The 27,296-nt window shown below is 43.7% G+C and overlaps 1 pseudogene; it reads left to right on the top strand.

Annotated features, from left to right (window-relative positions):
• Nucleotides 1–12,691: 12,691 nt before the first annotated feature.
• LOC122706402 lies at nt 12,692–26,526 on the top strand (annotated as a pseudogene).
• Nucleotides 26,527–27,296: the final 770 nt, after the last annotated feature.

Raw genomic sequence — 27,296 nt, 5'->3', positions numbered from 1 at the left:
ATATGATGTCTAGGTTTGTCATAGCTTTCCTTCCAAGAAGCAAGCCTCTTTTAATTTCATGGCTTCAGTCATCATGTGCAGTAATTTTGAGCCCAAGAAAATGAAATCTGTTGCTGCTTCCACTTTTTTCCCCTTCTATTTGCCATGAAGTGATGGGATCAGGGAAGCCTGGGGTCACAAAGAGTCCGACATGACTGAGTGAACTGAACTGATGGGATCAGATGCCATGAGCTTAGTTTTTTGAGTGTTGTGTTTCAAGTCAGCTTTTTCACTGTCCTCTTTCATCCTCATCAAGAGGCTCTTTAGTTCCTCTTCACTTTCTGCCATTATAGTGGTATCATCTGCATATTTGAGATTATTGATATTTCTCTTGGCAATCTTGATTCCAGCTTGTGATTCATCCAGTCTGGCATTTCACACGATGTACTCTGCATATGAGTTAAATAAGCAGGGTGACAGTATACAACCATGTACATACTCCTTTCCCAATTTTGAACCAGTCAGGAGACAGGTAAGATGGTCTGGTATTCCTATCTCTTTAAGAAGTTTCCAGTTTGTTGTGATCCACACAGTAAAAGGCTTTAGTCAACGAAGCAGAAGTAGATGTTTTTTTTTTCTGGAACTCCATTGCTTTCTCCATGATCCAACAAATGTTGGCAATTTGATCTCTGGTTCCTCTGCCAGCTTGTACGTCTGGAAGTTCTCAGTTCACGTACTGTTGAATCCCAGCTTGGAGGATTTTAAGCATAACCTTAGTAGCATGTGAAATGAAGACCCTGTCATCTTGTTTTCCTCACAGTGGATCTAAATAGACTAGGTGCTCATGAGGTTTTTGTTTTGACGATTTCATTATCCGCTCCATAAGAGAATAAGCAATGACTATCTTACCCTGCACTTTATCTTCAGCGGTTGACCGGGACCTGGCACGTAGTAGATGAGCAATAAATAGGTATTGAGTAAATAAGTCATCTACCAAATGTGGTTGTCTTGCTATGGCTTGTTGCTCCCAGGAAAGGAGGTAAGCTTCTCTGAGTTTTGTAATGATAGATTATTAAATGAGTAAATGAATGAAGAAGTAACCCAGGACCAAGCAGGTTCTTTGGGAACCAGTTTACCACGTAGGTGCTGTGGTCAGAAGCAGGGTCAGATTCCAGATAGAATCAGAGGTCTGGACAGAAGACAAAGAAGGATGACCATACTTGGTGAAAAAGAAAGTGTCCAGGCCCAGTCCTTCAGTCAGTCTGTCCATATTTGGAGACAATACCCTCATTAGCTTTCCCTGAGAAAGTAGTGAAAAGTTTTTCATTAATCCTTCAAGAGACTATTTGGCCAATCATTAGCTATTGGAAAGCAAATTATAAGAGTGTACATTTGCATTTTGAAAGTAACTTTATAAAGTTAATATGGCAGTTTCTAGGAATGGCAAGATAGCAAATGAAAATCATCTGCAAGTACTCCTGCTACAAACAAAAATGTATAAAATAATACATTTATTAAAAATCACACACAGGGAGCCTAGCTCTCTGTGATGTCTAGAGGGATGGGATTGGGGGTGGGGGTGGGAGGGAGGTTCAAAAGGGAGGGAACATATATATATACTTATGGCTGATTCCCATTGTTAGACGGCAGAAACCAGCACAACATTGTAAAGCAATTATCCTCCAATTTAAAAAAAAAAAAATCACATAGTTGTGGGGAATCTTCTGATACCAGAAATGAAGGGGTAACTGGAAAAAGGCAGTGAGCTTTGGAAGCTGATGATCACCTTTACAGAGAGGTAAGTGGTCCTGGAAGCCTTGCTTGGAGATTTTTGTTTTAACACCAAAACACTAGACTGGGCCTCTGAGCAATTAAAACTGATACCATATACCACTACATAAAGTTGAAAACGTTGAAAGAGCTGCATCCTAAGTAAAAGGGCAGAGTACAAAAAAACAAAAAACTCAAAATGATGCATCAGCACTAAGAGGACAAGAAAAGTTCTCTGCTTGGCTCGGAAGGCAGGGCAGTGAAAGGGGAGCTGATGTATGAAGGAATAGTCTTCCCTGAGAATCTGAAACCCTAGCACTGTTCTTTGTGTAACTTTGTGGCCAAACTTTCCCAGAAACGTCCAAGATTGTTCCTGAGATCAGCATTTCAACATACAGTTAAGCTGGGGCAATCTATTAAGAAATTAAAGATTCAGTGGCAGGAGGAAGTGTGTAGTCAGTGAATTTTGTGTGAGTGAAGTTGACTAGCTGAAGTCTGCTTTTTTAATAAGAGGGAAAAGCAGACAACATGTCACATGAGGTCTACAGTTTAAAATTGTAATCAAATTCATTCTTTTACAGAAAGCAACAAAAACCAGACCTGTATGAATAAAAAATATAAAAGCTAAAGTTGTGAAAAAAATAATTAAAAGTTAGCATGCTTAAAATGTTTTTTGGGGGGGAGGTTTTTTTGGCCACACTGCATGGCACGCGGGATCTTAGTTCCCCAACCAGGGATCGAACCTGTGCCCGCTGCAGTGAAAGCGTGGAGTCTTAAGCACTGAACCAGGGAAGTCCTTCTTAATGGTACTTTTAAAGAATTTCTTATAAGTCTAATTTATAAAAGTTTATTTTGATAGAGTCTTTTGTGTCCTATTTAAAAACTCTTTGCCCTAATTATGAAGATATTTTCCTATGTTTTCTTCTGTAAGTTTTATCTTTCACATTTAGGCCTATGATTAATTTCATATTACCTTTTATGTATCAAGTGAGATAGGAATCAAGGTTCTTATTTTCCTTGGGTATCAGTTGATCACTATGTTTTTTTTTAAATTGTGTCCCCACTGAATTTCCCTGGCAGCTTGGTCATAAATAAGGTGACTGTTATGTATTGGTCAATTTCTGACTCTATTCTGTCCCACTGATGTATTTTTGTGCCACTTTGTGTAGCTTTACAGTAGGTCCTGGCATCTAGTAGCTTAAGTCCTCCAAATTTAATTTGCTTTAACATGGCTCTATCACTAACAGATAACAATTAACTTTTTTAATCCTTCTAAAACTATATAATTTTATTGAATTAAATTTTTATTCAACAAAATTTAGGTTATACTGCACATGTTAGTAAACTGCATAATTCATGTAACGTGAATATTTCCCCATGTGCTTAGATTGTCTTTGCAAATGTGACATTTTTACTTTTATTTTACAGTAATTTCAAGTTTACAATAAAGTTGCAATAATAGTACAAAATAATTCCCTCTAACCACCCAAAGCCCCAAATTGTTAACATTTTTACTACCTTATCATTCTTTCTCACCCTATGTATTATTCTCCCACCTCCACCCCTAAGTCATTTGAAACCAAGTTGTTGATACGATGCCCCATTACCCTCTCTGCATATGGTGACTGTAGCCATGAAATTAGAAGACCCTTGCTTCTTGGATGGAAGGCTATAACAAACCTAGATAGCAAATTTAAAAAGCAGAGACATCACTTTGCCAATAAAGGTCCATCTAGTCAAAGCTATGGTTTTTCCAGTAGTTACATAACGTTGTGAGAGTTGGACCATAAAGAAGGCTGAGCACCAAAGAATTGATGTTTTCAAACTGTCGTGCTGGAGAAGACTCTTGAGAGTCCCTTGGACAGCAAGGCAATCAAACCAATCAATCCTAAAAGAAATCAACCCTGAATATTCATCTGAAGGACTAATGCTGAAGTTGAAGCTCTAATACTTTGACCGCCTGATGCAAAGAGCCAACACATTGGAAAAGACCCTGATGCTGAGAGAGAGTAAATGCAAAATGAGAAGGGGGCTGCAGAGGATGAGTTGGTTAGATATCATCACCGACTCAATAGACATGAGTTTGAGCAAACTCCGGGAGATAGTGGAGGACAGAGGAACCTGGTGTGCTACAGTCCATGGGGTTGCAAAGAGTTAGACACAACTTAGTGACTGAAGCTGACCTGCCTCCTGAGAAATCTGTATGCAGGTCAGGAAGCAACAGTTAGAACTGGACATGGAACAACAGACTGGTTCCAAATCCGGAAAGGAGTATGTCAAGGCTGTATATTGTGACCCTGCTTATTTAACTTATATGCAGAGTACATCATGAGAAAGCCTGGGCTGGATGAAGCACAAGCTGGAATCAAGATTGCCGAGAGAAATATCAATAACCTCAGATATGCAGATAACACCACCCTTATGGCAGAAAGTGAAGAACTAAAGAGCCTCTTGATGAAAGTGAAAGAGGAGAGTGAAAAAGTTGGCTTAAAGCTCAACCTTCAGAAAACTAAAATCATGGCATCTGGTCCCATCACCTCATGGCAAATAGGTGGGAAAACAATGGAAACAGTGGCAGACTTTATTTTTTGGGGCTCCAAAATCACTGCAGATGGTGACTGCAGCCATGAAATTAAAAGACACTTGCTCCTTGGAAGAAAAGTTATGACCAACCTAGACAGCATATTAAAAAGCAGAGACATCACTTTGTCAACAAAGGTCCATATAGTCAAGGCTATGTTTTTTCCATTAGTCATGTATGGATGTGAGTTGGACTATAAAGAAAGCTGAGCGCTGAAGTATTGATTCTTTTGACCTATGGTGTTGGAGAAGACTCTTGAGAGTCCCTTGGACAGCAAGGAGATCAGTCCTGAATATTCATTGGAAGGACTGATGTTGAAGCTGAAGCTCCAATACTTTGGCCACCTGATGCGAAGAACTGACTCACTGGGAAAGACCCTGATGCTGGGAGAGATTGAACGTGGGAGGAAAAGGGGATAACAGGATTAGATGGCATCACCAACTCAATGGACATGAGTTTGAGTAAACTCCGGGAGCTGGTGATGGACAGGGAGGCCTGGTGTGCTGCTATCCATGGGGTCGCAAAGGGTCGGACACGACTGAGCGACTGAACGGAACTGAAGTAACTGAACAACAACAGTTTGTTATATGTGTTCTATTACCAATACTTCAAATTCCAACTCACACTACATAGTCTTTCCTAATTTTCCCCTCTATAATTTTACCTTCTCCAAAATGGCTCCCATTTTCTACAATATATTTACCTGCATTTGCTCATATTGAAATCTGTTGTACTGAGGCAGGAAGTAGATGGACGACCCACCTCTCCCCGTGGGCCAAAGTAAAGCTATTTGAGATTTATTCCCTTTGGACTGAAACTCCAAGATGAGCATCAGTTCAGTTCAGTCGCTCAGTCCTGTCCGACACTTTGCAACCCCATGAACTGCAGCACGCCAGGCCTCCCTTTCCATCACCAGCTCCCAGAGTTGACTCACTCATGTCCATTGAGTCGGTGATACCAACCAACCATCTCATCCTCTGTCATCCTCTTCTCCTCCCGCCTTCAGTCTTTCCCAGTATCAGGGTCTTTTCAAATGAGCATGTGAAAGTGAAGTCGCTCAGTCATGTCTGACTCTTTGCGACCCCATGGACTGTAGCCTACCAGGCTCTTGCATCCATGGGATTTTCCAGGCAAGAGTATTGGAGTGGGTTGCCATTTCCTTCTCCAGGGGATCTTCCTGACCCAGGGATTGAACCCAGGTCTCCTGCATTGCGGGTAGGCATTTTACCATCTGAGCCAGCAGGGAAGTCAAATGAGCATAGCAAGACAATTAAGGGAGGAGGCTGGGCCCTGCCCAAATCAAATATTTCTCATTCTCAAAGTCAGAAGACCTCCATGACCACACATGCACAGAAAGGCTCCTTGGAGGTCAAAGGGGAGTGATGTCAAGAGATGCTCTATCCACAGGCCTTTGCAGTAGAATCCATCTTGGAGAGATGCGTGTGTACACATGGGAGGAAGCAATGCCTCATAAAAGTAATTCAAACTGCCATACTGACACAAGTCAGCCTCCCTCTCTCTCTCTTTCTCTCTCTCTCTCCGAGTCTCCCTGTGTGTCTCTCTACATTTACTGTACTCTATTTTACCTCCTAATAAATACTTTACTTGTTTCACTACTTTCTGTCTTTGTGGCAATTATTTTCTGCATAGCTGAAAGGCCAAGGCCCTTGTCACTGACCACTGGTCTAGTGATTAGGATTTGGTGCTCTGATGGCTGCAATCTGTCCTCAATCTCCAGGTGGGGACCCAAGCTCCGCTTCAAGCAGTTGCAGGCCAAGGCCACCTAAGATCAGTACCATCATCACAGTGGAGTCTCTTCAGCTTGTGCCTGAGTCATTTTAACGTTTAACCTAAAAGGTTCTGATCACTGCCTTACCATCTGGCATGGCAAGAGTTCCAGCCTCATCTTTACATTTCCTGCACCAAACAATGAGGCATTTCTTCAGAAAGTTCACATGGTGTTTAGTGGTAAATTGAATTTCAAGACCACAACCTGGCACTTGGGATGCTCATTTCTACTGGATTGGTCATTCTTTCTAAGCTGCTTTAGAGGAGAGAGCTAGATCTATGCTATATCTCTATTTATATCTAGAGCTATACTTAAAAGATAGAAATAGAGATAATTTATACTGCTACTTCAAATTCAAGACTACAGGGGTTTATGTAACCTTTTTATATTACATGTTTCTTTTCTTTTTCACACTGAGAATCCTAGTTCTCAAGAACATAAGGAGTATTCCATAATTACTCACCCTACCCCACATTGCATACACAACAGTCTCCAGCATAAGAATATGAATACTACAATCACCGATATAACTAAAAGAAAAGTTTACATTTATATTTGCATATGCCCTTTCATTCTATACTTGCTACTTCCCTCTGCACGTGAGGTATGCTCCCCTCCCACCCATAGCTGACCTTGGCGGGCGGAAGGACCCTGCCCAGTGGCCCAGCACACCACTCTCTGTTCCCATGGCTGATAAAGAGAGGCACACCTCCCACGACCCCGAGAACCGCCTCAGGGGCCGCCACCTGCCCCAGCACACCAACGCTGTGGCAGCTGTCTGGAGCCCTGCCCTGCCGAGTGCCGCCAGCACCCCAACAGCAAGCACAACCCTTCCTTAGCATGGGCCCATGCCACCCCATAAACTGGGCTTCTGGATACAAGGAGCGGCTCCCCGGGCCCTCCTCCCTGCCATTCTGCCAGAGGCAACGATGAAACATTTGTTCCTTTGCCCCTCACCTCCTCCAGGGGAAAGGTTTCCGTCCACTGATCTGACACAGAGTTCCACAGTCCTCCCTTCGAGTTGTAGGCTTTGATTGCTGAAAGCCCCTGGAGGTCAGAGTCCTACTGGAAGGATGGTGGGTGGCTGATCCTTCCAGTTACCAAGTCAGTGACTTTTCCCTTGGCCAGCAAGGGAATGTAGGGTAGAGAGCAGGAGATGACCCAGGGAAGCCGAGAGAAGGGGACGGACGGTTTTTGAAGATGAGGACACTCTCACGGAAGTCTGGGCTGTGGTTCTGGGCTGGAGCAGGGTGCTGAGCTCCAGAAACCTGCGCCAGCGGCACGGTCTCTCTGGCCTCCGGGCCCCCTCAGCTCAGCCACTGTTCCCTTCCCTTCTCCTTGACCTATGGGCTCCCACAGGATGGCCAGCCTGAGGGCTAACTCCTGGGCCCTGCGCAGGCCTTCCCTCTTCTCCCTCTGGCGAGGGTGTGAGGTGGGTCTGGTGATCCAGGGTGGGGCCCGACTATGGGAGGAGGCTCCTGATGGCTGTGGTTGGGCCTCCAGTCGGAGGGTGGCCTGGCTCCTGCCCCGTGCCCGTGCCCGTGCCCGGGCCTCCCTGGCTGCCTGCTGCAGGCACTCCCTGCTGGATACTGCATTCCTGCCATTCTCGGAGCCCGCCCTGATGCCTGCTCTCAAAGGGCTCCTTGAGGTTAGCATTCAAGGCCTGTCGGGCCAGTGGGTCAGCTTGGAAGGCTGTCCTTGTCCAGACCAGACTGTGGGGCCCATCCCTTGTTGCTCCCTCCACCGATAATGACACTGCCCCCCATTCTGGCTACCTCTCCTCCCTCCCCTGAGCAGCCCTCTCTCACGGGCAGTGAGGATGTGGGGACGCTGAGGACCAGAGGGTGACGGCACTCAGCACTGATGAGGAAGAATGATGCTCCACCAGGCAGCCCCGCTTTAGGAAAACCCCCTCCACGGAAGGTCACACTTATCCCAGACAGTCGGTTGCTGGTATTGTGCTGGGAGGGTGGGGGCCACCAGAGGGGTCAGGTCTGATTGGTTTCCACAGGATCCAAGCCCTAGGGATGGCCTGGCTGGGGGCCTGTGATGCTGGAGGACTGCTTATACCCAGCCATCTTTCTTTTTTTTTTTCGCCTAGTTACCTATTTTTTTTCTTTTTTTTTAACCAGTAAATTTACCAGACTACATCTTGGTGTTGATTGTTTTAGGACAATAGTCTCAAACATGTGGTATGCTCCTTTTTCTTTAATTAATTAATTTGTTTATTTTTGGCTGCACTGGGTCTTCATTGCTGAACAGAGGCTTTCTCTAGTTGCATCAAGTGGGGGCTACTCCTTAGTTGTGTTATGCGGGCTTCTTCTTGTAGTGGCTTCTCTTGTTGCAAAGCACAGGTTGCAGGGCATGCAGGCTTCAGTAGTTGTGGCACATGGGCTTAGTTGCCCCACAGCAAGTGGAATATTCCTAGACCAGGGATCGAACCTGTGTCCCCTGCACTGGCAGGTGGATTCTTAACCACTGGACCACCAGGGAAGTCCATGTGTTATGCTCTTTTAATTTGTAGTTTCAAATATATATATACATAAATACACATGAAACAACCAGACAGAAGATAAATAAGGAAACAGAGAATTTAAACAACACAATAAACCAGTTATATCTAACAGACATACAGAACACTCCACCCAACAACAGCAAAAGCATTTTTCTCAAGGGCACATGGAACATTTTCTGTTCCATTTTCTATACCAGTTCAGTTCAGTCACTCAGTCATGTCCGGGTCTTTGCGACCCCATGGACCGCAGCACGCCAAGCTTCCCTGTCCATCACCAACTCCCAGAGCTTACTCAAACTCATGTCCATTGAGTTGGTAATGCCATCTAACCATCTCATCCTCTGTCAACCCCTTCTCCTCCTGCCTTCAATCTTTCCCAGCATCAGGGTCTTTCAAATGAGTCAGTTCTTCACATCAGGTGGCCAAAGTAGTGGAGTTTCAGCTTCAGCATCAGTCCTCCCAATGAATATTCAGGACTGACTGACTGGATTTCCTTGCAGTCCAAGGGACTCTCAAGAGTCTTCTCCAACACCACAGTTGAAAAGCATCAATTCGTTAGTGCTCAGCTTTCTTTAACTCCCACATCCATACATGACTACTGGAAAAACCATAGCTTTGACTATATGGACATTTGTTGGCAAAGTAATGTCTCTGCTTTTAATATGCTGTCTAGGTTGGTCATAACTTTCCTTCCAAGGAGCAAGTGTCTTTTAATTTCATGGCCGCAGTCACCATCTGCAGTGACTTTGCAGCCCAAAATCTGTATATTAGGCCACAAATTAAGTCTCAATAGATTTTGAGACACATCATACAAAGCATCTTCTCTTACCACAAGATAAAATCAGAAATCACTAACATAAAAAAAACTGGAAAGTATACAAAACTGTGGATACTAAACAACACACTTTTAAATAACCAATGGATCAAAGAAGAAATCACAAAGGAAATTAGAAAATATTTAGAGATTATTGAAAATGAAAGCAACACACCAAAACTTCTAGGACACTGTGAAAGTGGTGATGATGGGAATTTATAACTGTAAATACTTACATTAAAAAACAAGAACATACAGGTGGCCAACAGGCAATGAAAGGAGCTCAACATCACTAATCAGGGAAATGTAAATCAAAGCTACAATGAGATATTATCTTGTGCCTGTCGGAATGGCTATCATTATCCAAAATGACAGCAATTGTCAATGAGGGTAGAGAGGAAAGGGAACCTTGCACACTGTTGGGAATGTAAATTGGTACAGCCACTATGGAAAACAGTATGGAGATTCCTCAAAAAAAATGAAAAATAGAACTACCAAATGATCCAGCAATTCTATTCCTGGGTATTTATCTGAAGAAAACAAAAACTCTAATTAGAATAGATATATACACCCGTAAGTTCATTGCAGCGTTACTTACAATGGCCAAGATATGGATACAAGATAAATTCCCATCAATAGATGAATGGATAAAGAAGATGTGTTGTGTACAATCACACACACACACACACAGAATGAATATTATTCAGCCATAAGAAAAGAACGAAATCTTGCCACTCGTGACAACATGACTGGACCTAGAGGGTGTTATGCTAAGAACAATAAGTCAGAGAAAGATAATACTGTATGATTTCTCGTATGTGTAGAACCTAAACAACAAAACAAGTGAGATGCAGACAGAACAAAACAAAACAGATATAGAGATTAAAGAGGTGGTTTCCACGGGGGAGAGAGGTAGGAGGAGAAAAGAAATAGATGAAGGAGATTAAGAGGTACAAACTTCCAGTTCCAAAATAAATGAGTCTTGAACACGAAATGTGCAGTGTGGGGAATACAGTCAGTAACTACATATCTTTGTATAGTGACCTGTTGTAACTAGACTTACGTGATGAACATTTTGAGATGTAGAGAAATATCAAATCACTATGTTGTGTAACAGGAACTAAGATAGTGTTGTAGGTTGTTTATACTTCAAAAACAAACAAGTTCATGGGAAAAGGGATCATATTTATGATTACCAGAGGTGGGGGGAAGTGAGAGGGAGAATTGAATAAAGGGAGTCAAAAGGTACAAATTTCCAGTTATAAGATAAATAAATATTAGGGATGTGATGTACAGCATGATAAATACAGTCAACACTGCTGTATGTTATATATGAAAGTTGTTAAGAGAGTAAATCTGCTGTGTGTATGTCAATTATACCTCAATAGAACTGAAGCAAAGAAAACAAAACAAAGGTCTCAAATCAACAACCTACTTTACCACTTAAGGAACTAAAACAAAAAGAGAAAACTAAACCAAAGCTAGGAGGAGGAAGGAAATGATAAACATTAGAGCAGAGATAAGTGAAGTAGAGAAGAGAAAAACAGTAGAAAAAATCAATGAAACCAAAAGTTGGTTCTTTGAAAAGAGCAACAAAATTGACAAACTTAACTAGACTAAGAAGAAAAGAGAGAAGATTCAAATTACTAAAATCAGAAGTGAAAATGGAAACAGTACCCAATTCTATGGAAATAAAAAGGACTATAGGAGAGTTCTATGACAGTTCTATGCTAACAAATTGGATAAGCTAAATAAAATGCACAAACTGCTAAAAACACAAAATCTACAAAGACTAAACCATGAATAGAATATATGAATAGATCTATAACTAGTAAGGAGATTGAATCAGTAATCAAAAATTTATTAACTACATGATGCTGGGAAACTTTGGGGGAAAAAAAGACAATGAAAACAAAAAACTACCAACAAAGAAAATTCCTGGACTTGATGACTTCACTGGTGAATTCTACCAAATATTTAAATAAATAATATTAATTCTTCTCAAACTTTTCCAAAAACCTAAAAAAGAGGGAGCACTTTCTAACTAATTTTACAAGGACATTACCCTGACATCAAAGCCAGACAAAGCCACTACAAGAAAACTACAGTCTAATATCCCTTATAAACATTAATACAAAAATCACAAAATACTAACAGAATTCAGTATCGTATCAAAAAGATGCACCATGACACACCATGACCCAGTGAGATTTATTCCTGGATTGCAAAAATGGTTCAACACACAAAAAGTGATCAATGTAATATACCACATCAACAAAATGAAGGGGGAAAAAAATCACATGCACATCTCAATGTAGAAAAAACATTGACAAAATTCGACACCCTTTCAAGATAAAAATGTTCAGCAAAAAACAATAAAAGGAAACTACCTCAACATGATAATAAAGTGTCTTCTTAATTTTATCCCCTCCCACTCACATAGAAATGAGTTTAAATTCTCTAAGCATAGACCATCTGGGGAGGAGGGTGTTTGTGTGTGGCAGGGCAGCCCAGAAGACTGCTGCCCGGGAATGGGAGGAAAAATGATAAAGGGGGAGAAACAGCCCAAGTTGAAAATTCCTAGTGTTCTCACAACAAAGCAATGGTGGGGCTTTGAGTGCTCCCCACACATCATCCACCCTCCGCCTACCCTCACCCTCCCCACCACTCCTCTCTGAGGGGAGAGTAAGTGGCAAGTCGCCCCTGGCTGCTGGCACCGCTTACTCCTGTAGGCTGGAGGCCAGCCAGAAGGCCGTGAGGGACTGGGTGGGGTCAGGCATTTGATTCTGCCTCCTCTTGCTGGGATCTGCCTGCGGTCCTGCCCTGGCTTAGTCTGTCTGCTGGCCAACTTCCCGCCCTGGCTGTGGGTAGCACGACCTCTGCTCTGATGCCCATCACTCGAAGACTTGCTCCCCTGCATCCTGGCATGCTGCTGCTGCTCTGGAAAGCCAGCACCTCCGAAGGCTTCCCAAGGAGCAGACCTCACAACTCTACTGACTGGAGCCGTAGGGAGCCAGCACAGGAACTGGGAAGGATAAGATGCCACCTGGATGCCTGAGGAGTATGGCACCGCAGGAAGTGCATGCACATGGCTCTGTGGGTCCACGGCTGTCCCTACAGGGAGCGTGTGGGTTGGGTGAGTGAGTGTATGCGCTGCCATGCCAGAAAGATCTGTAAAGATCAAAGACTGCCAGCAGCCCTAGTCAGAGAGTAGCAGGGGGAGGGGGGTGGGGGCTGCAATTCCTCTTCCCGGGGCATGCCCTCCAGCTCCTACCGGGACATGCCAGGTGAGCCCCAGGACAGGGGGACGCGGGCCCCGGGGAGTGGGCAGTGGCCCAGGGCTTTGCTTTACTCGCAGCTATGTATAGTGCTGGCAGAGGGTGTTCCTTGGGAACTCTGGGTTTGAGTCAGGGAGAGCATCTGTCCTGTAATTTTCCAGGGGAGAGATGAGAACATGAATTTGGAGTAACTAGCGCCGAGATGCTGGAGCAGCGCCTGTGCCTTCCTGTTCCTCCTCCTGAAATCTGTCCTCCCTCCTCCAGGTGGCTTCCTGTTTGATGGGCTCTCTGATGATGAGGACGACTTTCACCCAGTAAGTGACCGGGCTGCCTGCCACTTGGGGGAGATGGTGCTGGGAGGCACCCTCCCCGGGACCTGGCACGCCCAGCAAGAGGTGGTCAGAGGCCCTGTGGGGGCCCAGGTGTGTCACCCTATTGCTGAGAACCTGGCAGCCTGGGGAGTCTCCCCAAGAACTGTTCCTGGAGCAGGGATGGGGTTCTTCTGAGAACCACTCGGGGCTGCCGCCCTGATGTGGGCACCTCCCTTGTCCAGAGTGCCAGGTCCACGCCCTCAAGCAGCACCCCCAGCTCTCGCCCAGCTTCCCTGGGGTACAGTGGAGCTGCCGGGCCCCGGCCCATCACCCAGAGCGAGCTGGCCACCGCCTTGGCCCTGGCCAGCACTCCGGAGAGCAGCTCTCACACGCCGACTCCTGGTACCCAGGTATGGAGAGAAGGGGTGGGAAGGTCCAGGCCGGGCCCCCAGGGAGAAGGGCCCAGTGGTAGAGTGGGTTTACCTTTGCTGATCCTTGTGCTCCATCTGCTTTGATCTGAGCTCTACCTGGAACCCCAGTGGGTTTCCCACTGCAGCTCAGGTGACCTCCCTTCACCTGCCTTTAGGCTCAGAAGTCTGGGGCTCATCCCAGGCCTGACTGACTCTTCTCAGCAGTTGGAAGAACCTCTTGTCGCATAATGGTTCCTTATTTATTCCTGAAAGTGGCCAAGCATACACACAGGCTTAAGCATTCCTGGTGATGGTCACTCCAGTCGGCAGGGCCATTTCTTCTCTCCCAGTGTGGGTCCTAGGCTTGGTCAGGGGTCCCATTCCATCTCCCCGGAGCAAAAGAGTACAGAACCCTTTGTGCCCACACAGAGAGCGTTTAGGTAGCCCTGTGTGGCTGTCTCATGCTGGCCCCTGCTGGGAGGCAGTGGTGAGGCACCCTGGGCAGCCTGGGGTGATGTGACAGCAGTGGGTGTGTGCTGGGAGACTGGGGTGGCTCTGAGGGTGGCACTGACCGTGGTCTGTCTCTAGGGCCACTCCTCAGGGACCTCCCCAATGTCCTCCAGCGTCCAGTCAGGGACGCCCATCACCAACGATCTCTTCAGCCAAGCCCTGCAGCACGCCCTGCAGGCCTCCGGGCAGCCCAGCCTTCAGGTCAGTCTTCCCCCTTCTGATGTTCACACGGCTTCTTTGGTTGGACGCTGAGCTTTTCTCTGCTCTGCGAGGCCCTTCCACTTGGCCTGCTTTGCTGCAGGAACAGCTGGGGCGTGATAGTGTGACAGGAGAGGGTGCTCCCAGCAAGGGCGGTTGTCCTTGCGGCTTCCACTCCTGCACCCAGTGCCCATGGCCTGGCTCCACTGACCACCTGGCTTGGGTACTTGTGGCAGTTTCAATGGAGGAGTCACTCATCTAAGAAATCGAGTATTTCCTGCCATATTAGTACACAACATTGTCACAGTCATCAGCGACCGCAGAGCTCCATTGTGAGCTCCTGAGCCCTAAGGGCACTCTGGAAGGAGAATACGTGAGATCTGGCAGCTGTCAGATGGCAGCCACTTCCTATGGTGAGTCCCAAGGGAATTCAGGATGTGAAAAACACAGGGTACTGGTGCAGGATAGCTCAGATACACATGAAAGGAAAGATTTCAATGAGCCCAAACTCTAGCATCTTCCCATACATAAAAAGGCGCTAAATTCCTTAACTTGGGTTATCTGGTTTTCTTTAATTAACAATAACCTTTTGATGTTCAGACTGCCTGCCACTTGTTGCCAAACTTCTCTATGCTCTGGCTTCTCTCCTTCCTCAGAGCAGTTATCTCAGGGTCACTTGAGATGCTGTCTACCAGGCTTGAAGTCCTAAAAATTCCCACCAAATTAAACACGGCTCTCAACTTTTAGTTTGTGGATATATACTTTTTTAAGTCAACACACCCATCCTATGAGAGTTGACTGAGTCTTGAGCAGCTGGGGTAGAGGCCAGCCAGTCCTCATTCCTCCATGGAGGGGCGCCAGGCAGTCACTGAACTGAGGGAGGAGCAGGGAGAGAAGCCCGACCCAGGCTTCAAGGTGAGGGCCTAGGTCAAGCAAAACTTTCCTGAGGAAGAGGTGTTGGACTGGCTGTCAAGGAATTAATTAGAGGTTAGCCAGGCAGGGAAGCGGTTGTTTGGTTGAGGGAATGTGATATCCAGGCTGAAGCAGCCAACCTTAGAAATGGCCTGCGTCAGTCTACCTGTGACCTTCCACCCACAAGACTAGTTTCGAAATCATGGTGCCTGCCATGCTCTGGATATCATTCCTGGGGCTAATAATGAGGCTTGGTTTAATGTCTCATCCTATTCTTAAATTCTCAGCCAATTTTATCACCTTCAGAAATGTAATTCTTATTTTCTTATCAGAAATCCCTATTTTTATTAGCATTATCAGAATCTCTATTTTTAAAGTGACCTCTGGTGAAAGTTAATTAGGCCGTGAGTTTTAGCCATACTGCCCTAATGTGGCTGTGATTCCACTCACTTTCAAATTGAGTGAAGAGGCATTTTCCACCCCAGAATTCCATGTGCTAAGTCACTTCAGTCGTGTCCAATCCTATGGACTGTAGCCCGCCAGGCTCCTCTGTCCAAAATTCCATCCTTGGGTGGAATTTGCTTTGTACATTACTTCACAATAGCCAAAAGGTAGAAGCAACCCATGTGTCCATCAGCAGATGAATGAATAAACAAAATTTGGTATATAAATACAATGGGATATCATTCAGCCTTAAAAAGGGAGGAAATTCTGACACATGCTGCAACATGTGGACATGCTACAACCCTGAGGACATTATAAGTGAAATAAGCCAGCCACGAAAGGACTGTATGAGCCCACTTATAGGGGGCAGCTGGAGCAGTCCAATTCATAGAGGCAGAAGGTAAAGTGCTGATTTTCAGGAGCTGAGGAGCAGGGAGAATGGGGAGTTGTTGTTTAATAGGTGCAGAATTTCAGTTTGGGAAGATAAAAAAAGTTCCAGAGACAGATGGTGGTCACAGTTGCACGATAGTTTGAGTGTACCTAACGCCACTGAACTGTACACTTAAATGGGTAAAATGGTAAATGTCATGTTACGTATATTTTACTTCAAGTTCTAAAAATATATAGAAGACACCCCACCACCAGCAAAACAAAAGGGAACACATCAAAATTTGAATGATTCCACCCATCTCTGTGCTGGAACTCCTCCAACCCTTCGCTTGACAGGAGCCTATTCTATGAATGGAGTTTATGAGTTCACTAAAATGGCTATGAAATGTAAAAATGTGTCTTGCTACATATGCAGGTCTCATTCTTCTCCTAGAGCCTGAAATAAAAATGGACAAAGAGGAAATTACTACCTTTATGACTGAGCACTTATTTCGCAAACATTGAAGTGCTGTTTTATGCAAGGCACTATGCCAAGAGCTGGAAGATGTGAAAATGAAGCATATAGAAAAGTTCATAGTCTGGAAGGGGAAATGTCCATGCATAAATTTTTTCCGTGAATGATTTTAATGTCAGATAAAATGTAAAATGTGCCTCATTCTGTGTCCTTAAAGGACCCTGTATTTCTCTCAGTTATTGTATGTGTTTCACTGTATTGTCATTAACTTCTTTTTCTTTCTCCCACTAAGTGGTAGACTTGTGTTGATGGCCCAATTCATCACCCTCCCTTGAAACAGGCCCATTTACCATATGACTTTGCAGGACCCGCCCACCGTGAATGGAGTGACCTGCCTACCCCTTGATTCCAGTGTCCACCATGTGACTTGCTTTGGACAATGGAATGTTAGCAGATATGATGACAGCAGAGGCTTGACGTGGACTTGAACACTGCCCTTTTGCCCCACAGCCATTACCGGGAGAACAGGCCCGGGCTAGCCTGCTCAAGGCCACGTAGCCCAGCTGAGTCTCCTAAACTGCCTTAGCAGAGGCCAGCTGTTGATCAGAGGCCCTATAGATATGTCACAGCCCAGCCAAGAAAAGTATACAAAGTATCATTGTATAACCAGATGAATTGTTTACAGAGTGAACACATCTATGTAATCACTACCCAAAGCAAAAAGGAACATGTTAGCAGCATTTAGAAGCAGCTTGCAAACCCCTTCCCACTCTTTACCCACCTTGTCCTCCAAAGGTAACCATTACCTTGACATCTAACCATAAATTAGCTTGTGCCTGTTCTTGATCATCTTCTAAATGGAACCGTACCAAATATAATCTTTTGCGTCTGGCTTCTTTCATTTAACATTATAGTAATGAGAGTAGTCCTGGTTGTTGTGAATAGCAATAGGAGTTCCTTGATTTTCATTGCTTTATAGTATGATGTGATGAGATATGGAATATTTCCTGCCATATCAGTAAACGGATGTCACAGTCATCAGTGATTGCAGCCCTCCAACGTGAGCCAGTGAGCCCTGAGGGAACTCAGGAAGGAGAATATCTGCCATCTAGCATTCATCAGACTGTTACCCACTCCCTACAATAAGCCCTGAGGAAAGGAAGCTCAGGATGTGAAAACAGGATACTGGTCCCAGATGGCTGAGATGCATGTGAAAGGGGTAGTCTCAGTGAGCCAGACTCTTACATCTTCCCATATGTGTGTTTGTGTGTGTGTGTGTGCGCGCGCTCAGTCGCTCAGTTGTGTCTGACACTGTGCAACCCCATAGACGGCAGCCCACCAGGCTCCCCCATCCCTGGGATTCTCCAGGCAAGAATACTGGAGTGGGTTGCCATTTCCTTCTCCAATGCATGAAAGTGAAAAGTGAAAGTGAAGTCGCTCAATCGTGTCCGACTCAGCGACCCCATGGACTGCAGCCCACCAGGCTCCTCTGTCCATGGGATTCTCCAGGCACCAGGTATGCCCCAAAAGCACTAAATCCCTTAACTTTGGTTATCTGGTTTTCTTTAATTAGCAATAATCTTTTGATGTTCATCCTACCTGCCGTTTGTTGCAAAATTTCTCTATAACACGGCTCCTCCCCCTACCTGCTCAGAGCAGTTGACTCAGGGTCACTTGAGATGCTGTCTTCCAGGCTTGAAGTCCTAAAAATTTCCACGGGATAAACATTGCTCTCAACTTTTAGGTTATGAACACTTTTTAAGTCAACAATGGTTTGGATATAACACAATGTCTTTATAAATTCTACTATCAGTGATATTGTTAAGTCGCTACGTCAATGCACACTTGGATTATTTCCCAGGTAGACCTATTAGGAATAGTGCTGAAATGAGTATTTTTACCTATGTCTTTTGGTGAGCATATGTATGCATTTCTGTTCCACACATAGTTAGGAGTAGAATTGTCAAGGTATTGGATAAATGTATGTTCCACTTAATACATATTGCCAAACAGACTTCCCAAGTTGTTGTTGTTCAGTCACTATGTCATGTCTGACTCTTTGCAACCCCATGGGCTGCAGCACACCAGGCTTCCCTGTCCTTCACCATCTCCCGAAATTTGCTCAAACTTATATCCATTGAGTTGGTGATGTCATCCAACCATCTCATCCTCTGTTGGCCATTTCTCTTCCCTCCCTCAGTCTTTCCCAGCATCAGGGTCTTTTCCAGTGAGTCAGCTCCTTGCCTCAGTCAAGTATTGGAACTTCAACTTCAGGATCAGTCCTTCCAATGAATGTTCAGGGTTGATTTCTTTTAGGATTGACTGGTTTGACCTTCTTGCTGTCCAAGGGACTCTCAAGAGTCTTCTCCAGCACCACAATTCGAAAGCATTAGTTCTTTGGCACTTACTCTTTTTTGGGCTTCCCTGATAGCTCAGTTGGTGAAAAGTCTACCTGCAATGTGGGAGACCTGGGTTTGATCCCTGAGTTGGAAAGATGCCCTGGAGAAGGGAACAGTTACCCACTCCAGTATTCTGGCCTGGAGAAGTCCATGGACTATATAGTCCATGGGGTCACAAAGAGTTGGACATGACTAAGCAACTTTCACTTGCCCTTTTTAAGGGTCCAACTCTAACATCTGTACATGACTACTAAAAAAACCATAGCTTTGACTATGTGGACCTTTGTCAGCAAGGTGATGTCTCTACTTTTGAATACATTGCCTGGGTTTGTCATAGCTTTTCTTCCAAGGAGCAAATGTCTTTTAATTTTGTGGCTGCAGCCACTGTCCACAGTGATTTTGGAGCCCAAGAAAATAAAATCTGTCATTGTTTCCACTTTTTTCCCTTCTATTTGCCATGAAGTTAAATAAGCAAGGTGACAACATACAGCCTTGACACACTCCTTTCCCAGTTTTCAACCAGTCCATTGTTCCATGTCCAATTCTAACTGTTACTTATTGACCTGCATACAGGTTTCTCAAGAGATAAGGTAAGGTGCTCTGGTATTCCTATCTTTTTAAGAATTTTCCACAGTTTGTTGTGATATACACAGTCAAAGTTTTTAGAAAAATCAATGAAGCAGAAGTAGATATTTTTCTGGAATTCTCTTGCTTTTTCTATGATCCAGTGGATGCTGGCAATTTGTCTCTGGTTCCTCTGCCTTTTCCAAATCCAGCTTGTACATCTGGAAGTTCTCGATTCACATACTGCTGAAGCCTAGCTGGAAGGATTTTAAGCATTACCTTGCTAGCATGAGAAATGAGCACAATAATACGGTAGTTTGAAAATTCTCTGACCTTGCACTTTTCTGGGATTGGAGTGAAAACTCACCTCTTCCAGTCCTGTGGCCACTGCTGTGTTTTCCAAATTTGTTGACATATTGAGTGCAGTGGGAATCCCTCGTGGCTCAGCATTAAAGAATCCTCCTGCAATACAGGAAACTTGCAGGAGATGAAGGTTCGATTCCTGGGTCAGGAATATCTCCTGAAGAAGGAAACAGCAACCGCCTTCAGTATTCTTGACTGGGAAATCCCATGGACAGAGGAGCCTGGTGGGCTACAGTCTATGGGGCCTCAGAATTGGACATGACTGAGAGACTCAGCAATGACAACAACTGAATACTGCACTTTTAACAGCATCATCTTTTAGGATTTTAAATTGCTCAGCTGGAATTCCATCATCTCCACTAGCTTTGTTCGTAGTAATGCTTCCCAAGGCCCACTTGACTTCACATTTCCAGCAGAAATGTATGTGTCCTACTTTCTTCACATCCTTGCCAACACTGGGTGTGGCCAAGTCTTTTTCATTTTAGCCTTTCTAACGGATATGTAGTAATATCTCATTTTGATTTTAGTTTACACATCCCTTATGACTCTATGGACATGGGTTTGAGTGGACTCCGGGAGTTGGTAATGGACAGGGAGGCCTGGCGTGCTGCGATCCATGGGGTTGCAAAGAGTCAGACACGACTGAGCGACTGAACTGAACTGAAATATGACTTATGAGCAGGAGTATATTTTCAATTCAAATTTCGTGTGAAATATCTGTTCATATAAGATTCAAGTTTGTACTTCAGACTCTTTTATTGTAGAATTAGAAGAGTAGCTATGCAGGTAATGAGTCTTCACAGAAAGAGGTCCTAAAGATGAAAAAGAACTTTGTATCAGCTCAAGCCCAGCCTTATCCACATCAGGAATGATACAGTGGGATTCTAGCATAAGACATTTAACTCTAGAAAACCTCAAATCAGTACCCAGGAAGTAGACAGTGAGTTAGACACATGATAATGTGGGGATCTTCAAGGAAAAGCCACTGGCTGGTCGCTAGTAGACTCACAATGAGTCGTCTGGTATCCTAGGAACACCAGGACTTCAGGGTCTTGTTCTCAGACACAGTCTCAGAAAAGAGATTTTGCTGACACAGTGAGTCAGAAATTCATGTGAAAATCAGAATGCTGATGTACTAATTCACACCATGAACCAGAATTACCAAGCATTCCAGTCTCTGATTAAGACATTCACTCCCTATAAGAAAACGGCTTGGGAAGTCAAGTATAATCAGAAGGCTGTGTGGTAAGCTGGAAGCAGAGCACCAAAATTGGGGGAGGGGGGCGCCAAGAATAGCAGGAGCATGCTTCCAAGACCCTCATAGTAAAAATGCATGTGACACTGGGACTGGACAGGATATGACTTTGGACTAGACCTCCCTGTCCCCAGCCAATGCTTGGATGAATACTGACCATGTCCCTTTAGAGACTTTCCTTTTTTCAGTCTTTCTTGTGGTGATTAATTCCCTTTCCGATTGACTCCTTCTCTTCTCTGGATATTCTGAGGACATTTGTTGGTCGTCTCTGTATCGTCCATTTCCCCAGCTCCGTCTCCAGAGGTCCCTGGCCCCTTTTCAACAGACCATACTTTCCATGGAGAATCTGATCCTTGGAGTTCCTGGAATGGTTCCATCCTAGACTTTGCTTTAAGCTCACCACCTGGGCCAAACCAATCAGTGCATTCCATCCTCTGAGCCCAGCGATGGACTGAGCATGTCAGCTGCAAATGCTGGGATCCTGATACTCTCTATTTCCCACTGGACAAGAATGAGAAAGCTTGTAACCTTGCAAGTTGTCTGAGGACCATGAGGGGAGTCAGCCTCAGGTTATTTTGACATGGAGGTAGGCAAGGTGGAGAGCAGAAAGCAACTGGATTCCTTGTGATTTCTTAAGCCACTGAATCAAGCAAGTGCAGCCTCTGGACTTTTCAGATCCTTGAGCCATGACATCTGTTTTCTTGTATTAAACAGTTCATATTGGTCTGGCAGACCTAATTACTGTCCAGTATGTAATATCCTCTTCTTCTTTACTAATAGAACCCTCTTTTTAGTCATAGTTTAAAAATATTTATCTCCCTTACTCCCCTGGTGCTAAGGGTGGCTATAGCCAAGAAGATACTACTGAAAGTCCCTGGGTAGTGCTTCTGGAAAAGTGATTGATTTCCTGAATTTTTTTTAAAGAGGGCAGATTCAACTGGCACATGCATTCTGCCTTTCCCAACCCCCTTTTTCCTGTCTTCCAAGCAGACACAATATCCAGAATAGAGACAACCAACTTGTGATCATGCAACCGAAAGACAGACACTAAGGATGGCAGGATTTCCTGGTGACTCAGATGGTAAAGAATTTGCCTGCAATGCAGGAGACCTAGGTTCAAGCCCTGGATTGGGAAGATCCCCTGGAGAAGGGAAACTCTAGACACTCTGGTATTCTTGACTGGAGAATTCCATGAACAGAGGGGTCTGGCAGGCTACAGTCCATGAGGTCTGAGTCTGATGCAACTGAGCAACTAACGTGTTCACTTTTAGGATGGCAGGAAAGAAGAGAAGGAGCCTGACTCCTTGAGCAGCTGCATCAGTTCCCAGACGGCCTGTCTCAGACTCCTTGTAACAGGAGAAAAGTAAACCTCATACGGATTTGGCCACTTTGTTGGGTTTCTAAATGCAGCCAAATACAGTTCTATCACTCAGAGAATTCAGTACCCTGAAGTGGGATACTGCAAGTGACATAATCCGAAACATGAACTTTGTTGAGTGGTAGAGATGGGCTTTTGGGCTGGGAGGGTACATGCATTGCAGAGTGGAATTCCAATGACTTTGTTGTGCAGTGGTGGAACACACGGTCAATTTGCTCTTCTATGGGAGATACCCCACACGCCAACCTATTCTGTTGTGTTAGGGAAAACAGCTGGAATGATTCAGAATGTTGGCACATGCTGGTGACTTCATTCCATTTTCAACAAAGTCTTGAAGGAGACCAATGAGCTAGTTTTATCCAGGTTGAAGAAAAAAAGGAAGGAAGTACCACTTCACTAAGGAAGACTCTGCTTAGGGCCTGCCATCTCCTTTGAGATCCCATAATTTGGGATAATCTGATCCTATTGGGATAATTTGATGATTCTATAACTTGGAGATTTGCAAGGCTGAAAAAGATCATTGCATCTGTTCTCCAAATAGGAAGGTGGCCTCCAAGCAATAGCTTAGAAGATGAGACTGGTGTCCTGGGCCTTTCCTAAGCACCTTCTTTTAAAAATCACTGCTCCACAGGAGATTGGGATTGACATATATATAGTACCATGCATAAAATGGGCTTCCCTGGTGGCTCAGATGGTAAAGAATCTGCCTGCAATGCAGTAGACCTGGGTTCGATCCCTGGGTCGGTAAGATCCCCCGGAGAAGGGAATGGAAATCCACTCCACTATTCTTGCCTGGAGAATTTCACGGGCAGAGGAGCTTGGCAGGCTACAGTCCATGGGATCGCAAAGAATCAGACTGATCGACTAACACACACTTGCTTAAAATAGATAACCAATGAGAACCTACTGAATAGCATAGGGAGCTCTACTCAATGCTCTGTGGTGACCTAAATGAGAAGAAAATCCATGAAAGAGTGGACATGTATACATGTATAACTGTTTCACTTTACAGCAGAAACGAACACATTGTAAAGCAACTATACTCCAATAAATTTTTTTTAAAAAAATCTAGATGTCCATCAACAGAGGAATGGATAAAGAAGATGTGGTACATATATACAATGGAATATTACTCAGGACTAAAAAGGAATGAAATAGTGCCATTTCCAAAGAGGTGGATAGATCTAGTGATTGCCATACAGAATGAGGTCAGAAAGAGAAAAACAAACATTGTATAATATCACTTATATGTTGAATCTAGAAAAATGGTACAGAAGAACTTAGTTGCAAAGCATAGATGTAAGGAACAAATTTATGGATATCAAGGGGGAAGGAGGGGATGGGATAAATTTGGAGACTGGGATTGACTTATACACATGAGTATGTATAAAATAGATGACTAATGAGAACCTATATAGCACAGGGAACTCTCCTTAATGATCTGTGATGACCTAAATGGGAAGGAAATCTAAAAAAGAGAGGGTATATCCATACATATAACTGATTCACTTTGCTGTACAGCGGAAATTAACACAACATTAAAAAGCAACTATACTCCAATAAAATCAACTTAAAAAAAAGAAAGAATCACCACTCAAGAGAAGAACCGGGGGGGTGGGGTGGGGTGTCTGCAAAGCATTCTCTTCAGCTAGAGCCCTTTGTTTCCAATTGTCTAGCGACAGTGAGCATTAAGTTGAAGGCCAGAAGAATAAGCAGAACACAGACGCCAAAAGATAATAGAGGAAGATGTTTAGGTCCATGGACTGTGACCTCACAGGAGCTTCAGCTGTGGTTACTCACACAAAGGATTGAAGAAGAGGTAAATAGACTGGAAGCTTACAACATTTTTAAGGGAATCATATCACCAAAAATGAAAATTTAAGGATCTGACCAGCAAGAATTTATCGTTATTCAACCCAAGGTCCCCGAACACACACAACAGACAGGGCATCCTCCACAAAGTTTGCTCCAAATATGGTTCAAGAGGGTAACGCATGAGAAGTCACTCTAAAGAAGATGGAGGGAATTCCCTGGCAGTCCAGTGGCTAAGACTCGGCACTCCCAGTGCAGGGAGCCTGGGTTCAATCTGTGGTCAGGGATCTAGATTCCACATACTGCAGCTAAGAGTTTGCATGCTGCAACTAGGGGTCCCGTGTGCCATAGCAAAGACCAAAGGTCTTGAGTGCTGCCACTAAGATCCACTGCAGCCAAATAAACAAATACTTTTTAAAAATAAGATGTCTATTTTTAAAAAAGATGAAACTTGGACTATGAAGCACAATCGATAAAGTTCTTCCCAGGGAATAGGTTGTCTGAGTAAGGAAATTACTATCAAACGAGGCTTTTCCTGTCTAGCAGAATTTGGTATTTGCCATAGATCTAATAGTCTCAATAGCTTTGATAAGTTCCCCACTCTTCCCTTCCCTTCTCCATTATTACATATGGAATCAGGGGACGATAACTTGGCTTTTAGTTCATAGGTTACTGGGCTTGGTATGAGGATTCACACCAGGGCTAAGTGGAGAAACTGCCAATGAACTAGATATTCTGACTTTTGAGATGGATGAAGTATCTGAATGAGACCTCAGAACTGTCTTCATTAGGGAGGGAATATGTTCTGTTTATGGGAGGATGGATAGCCAAAAGGGTGGGCTGTTGGAGTTACTGCTTTCTTTCTACCCAACAAGCATTTTCCGTGTCTTCTTTACCATCAGAACTCTGAATTTGTTTAGAAAAGCCATATGCCAGCTAAAAATGAGAGCAGAGTTTTCCAGCCATTGAGACTTAAGCAAACTCTGCCAAAGATATCTGGAAAAGCTTTGCTTTCTGGTTTTAAGTATCACCACTTCTCCCCTTTTTACTTATTTCTCCTTTTCTTGCCTGGAACTAAATGGGAAGTTGAATCTTCAGGAAATAGTGAAGAGTATCAGAAATGGTGAATATTTGAATAAATATCAAAGATTACTTCTCCCTCTTGATTTCTTTAAATTGCATGTGGCTATTTAAAAATAATGTGGGGGGAAATTTTAAAAAATAAAAATAATGTGGGAATGTCTCTTTCTATACTCTGGAACTTCTTAAGTAGCTTTGAAGAGTTGATGTGTTCTCCTATGAATTCTTCTGGGCCTTGTGAATTCTTGAAGAGTAATTATTTAGTTTATTTAAATTTTTAATGTTTATTAGGGTAAATTTTGGCAAATAATATTTTCCTAGGAAGTTGTCTATTTATGCTACATTTTCAAATGTGTTTGTTCTAGACTTATGAAAAGTAGTTTCTTAAGATTTTTAGGTATTCAAACCTCTGTTTGCTGGGGCAGCCTTAGTTCTCAGAGTTCATGTTATGGACCTCTTCCCCTGGATTGATTCTTGTTTTTTTTCCCAGCACGACCCCCAAACACCAGTCTCCACTTCCATCCCACACAAAGAAACCAAAGAAACCAAAACTGACTCCTGCCTCCAGGCCAGACAAAACGTCTCCTCCGAACTTGCTGAAGGAAGAACAAGAACAGCAAGAAGCAACTGGACATATTGATGGAGAACAAAATGAAATAGACTTAATGAACAAGCCAGTGAGGAGATTTTGAAAGTAGAACAGAAACATAACAAATTCCGCCAATCATTTTTTCAGAAGAAGTTGGAATTGATTGCCAAAATCCCAAATTTGGGGGTAACAACATTTGTTAACCATCCGCAAGCGTCTGCACTGCTTGGGAAGGAGGATGAAGAGGCGCTGCCTTATTTGACAAGCACTGAAGTGACGGAATTTGAAGATATTAAGTCAGGTTACAGAACAGATTTTTATCTTGATGACACTAGAAAATTATTTTCACTTACTTTGAAAATAAAGTTGTCTCCAAAAACTTTCATCTACGTGAGAGTAGTGATCTATCTTCAAAGTCCACTGAAATCAAATGGAAATCCAGAAAGGATTTCATTTGATCAAGTCAAATGCAGAATAAAGCCAGCAGGAAGAGACAGCATGAGGAACCAGGGAGCTTCTTCACCTGGTTTATTGATCATTCTGATGCAGGTGCAGATGGATTAGGAGAGGTCATCAGAGATGGTATTTGGCCAAGTCCATTACAGTGCTACTTGTTTCCTGACATGGATGATGAGGAAGGGGAAGGAGAAGAAGATGATGGTGACAATGAAGAGGAGGAAGGATTGGAAGATATTAATGAAGGAGATTAGGATGAAAGTGCAGAAGATTAGGAAGAGGAAGATGAAGGAGAAGATGACTAATGGAACATGGATGGATTCCAACCTTCCTTTTTTCATTTTCTCCAGTCCCTGGGAGCAAGTTGCAGTCTTTTTCTTTTTTCTTTTCCTGTGCTCAGTCACCCTGTTTTTAAGATCTCTTTTCCCCTTTATACCAAGGTTCACAACTTATTTGTGAATACCTTGAGCAGAATTCAATGGAAAAGGAATTTCTACTCCTTTCTAATCCAAATTCATTTTTATCCCTTCCTGTCACAACAAAGGCTATAGAATCAACACCACCATGCTCTGTGGGAAAAAAGAAAAACCTTCTGCTCCTTTAGCTCTGCTGGAAGCTGGAGGGTCCTAGGCCTCTGTGTGATAGTGCATAGAATTCTAGCCTTTTCCCCTCCTTTCTCTGTATATTGTGCTCAGAGATTACATTGTGTCTCTATGTGAATACAGACAGTTAGCATTTACCAACATATAGTGTCTACTTTCTCTTTTTTAAAAAAGAAAAAAACTTTTAAACAATGGGGTTACAGAAGGTCAGCAAAAGGTGGGTTTGAGATGTTTGGGTGGGTTAAATGAGTATTTTGACAACATGACTACTCCTTTGGCAAGTTTAATTGTGATATTTAACGGATGTACTTTCAGTTTAAGATGACACTTTTAAAACAAAAAAGTGAAAGTCACTCAGTTGTGTCCCACTCTGCGACCCCATGGACTATACAGTCCAAGGAATTCTCCAGGTCAGAATACTGGAGTGGGTAACCTTTCCCTTC

This window comes from Cervus elaphus, chromosome 13 (genome assembly GCF_910594005.1).
Source record: "Cervus elaphus chromosome 13, mCerEla1.1, whole genome shotgun sequence".
NCBI lineage: Eukaryota > Metazoa > Chordata > Mammalia > Artiodactyla > Cervidae > Cervus > Cervus elaphus.
The sequence above is the reverse complement of the archived record's forward strand: the minus strand, read 5'-3'. Positions and strand labels throughout refer to the sequence as shown.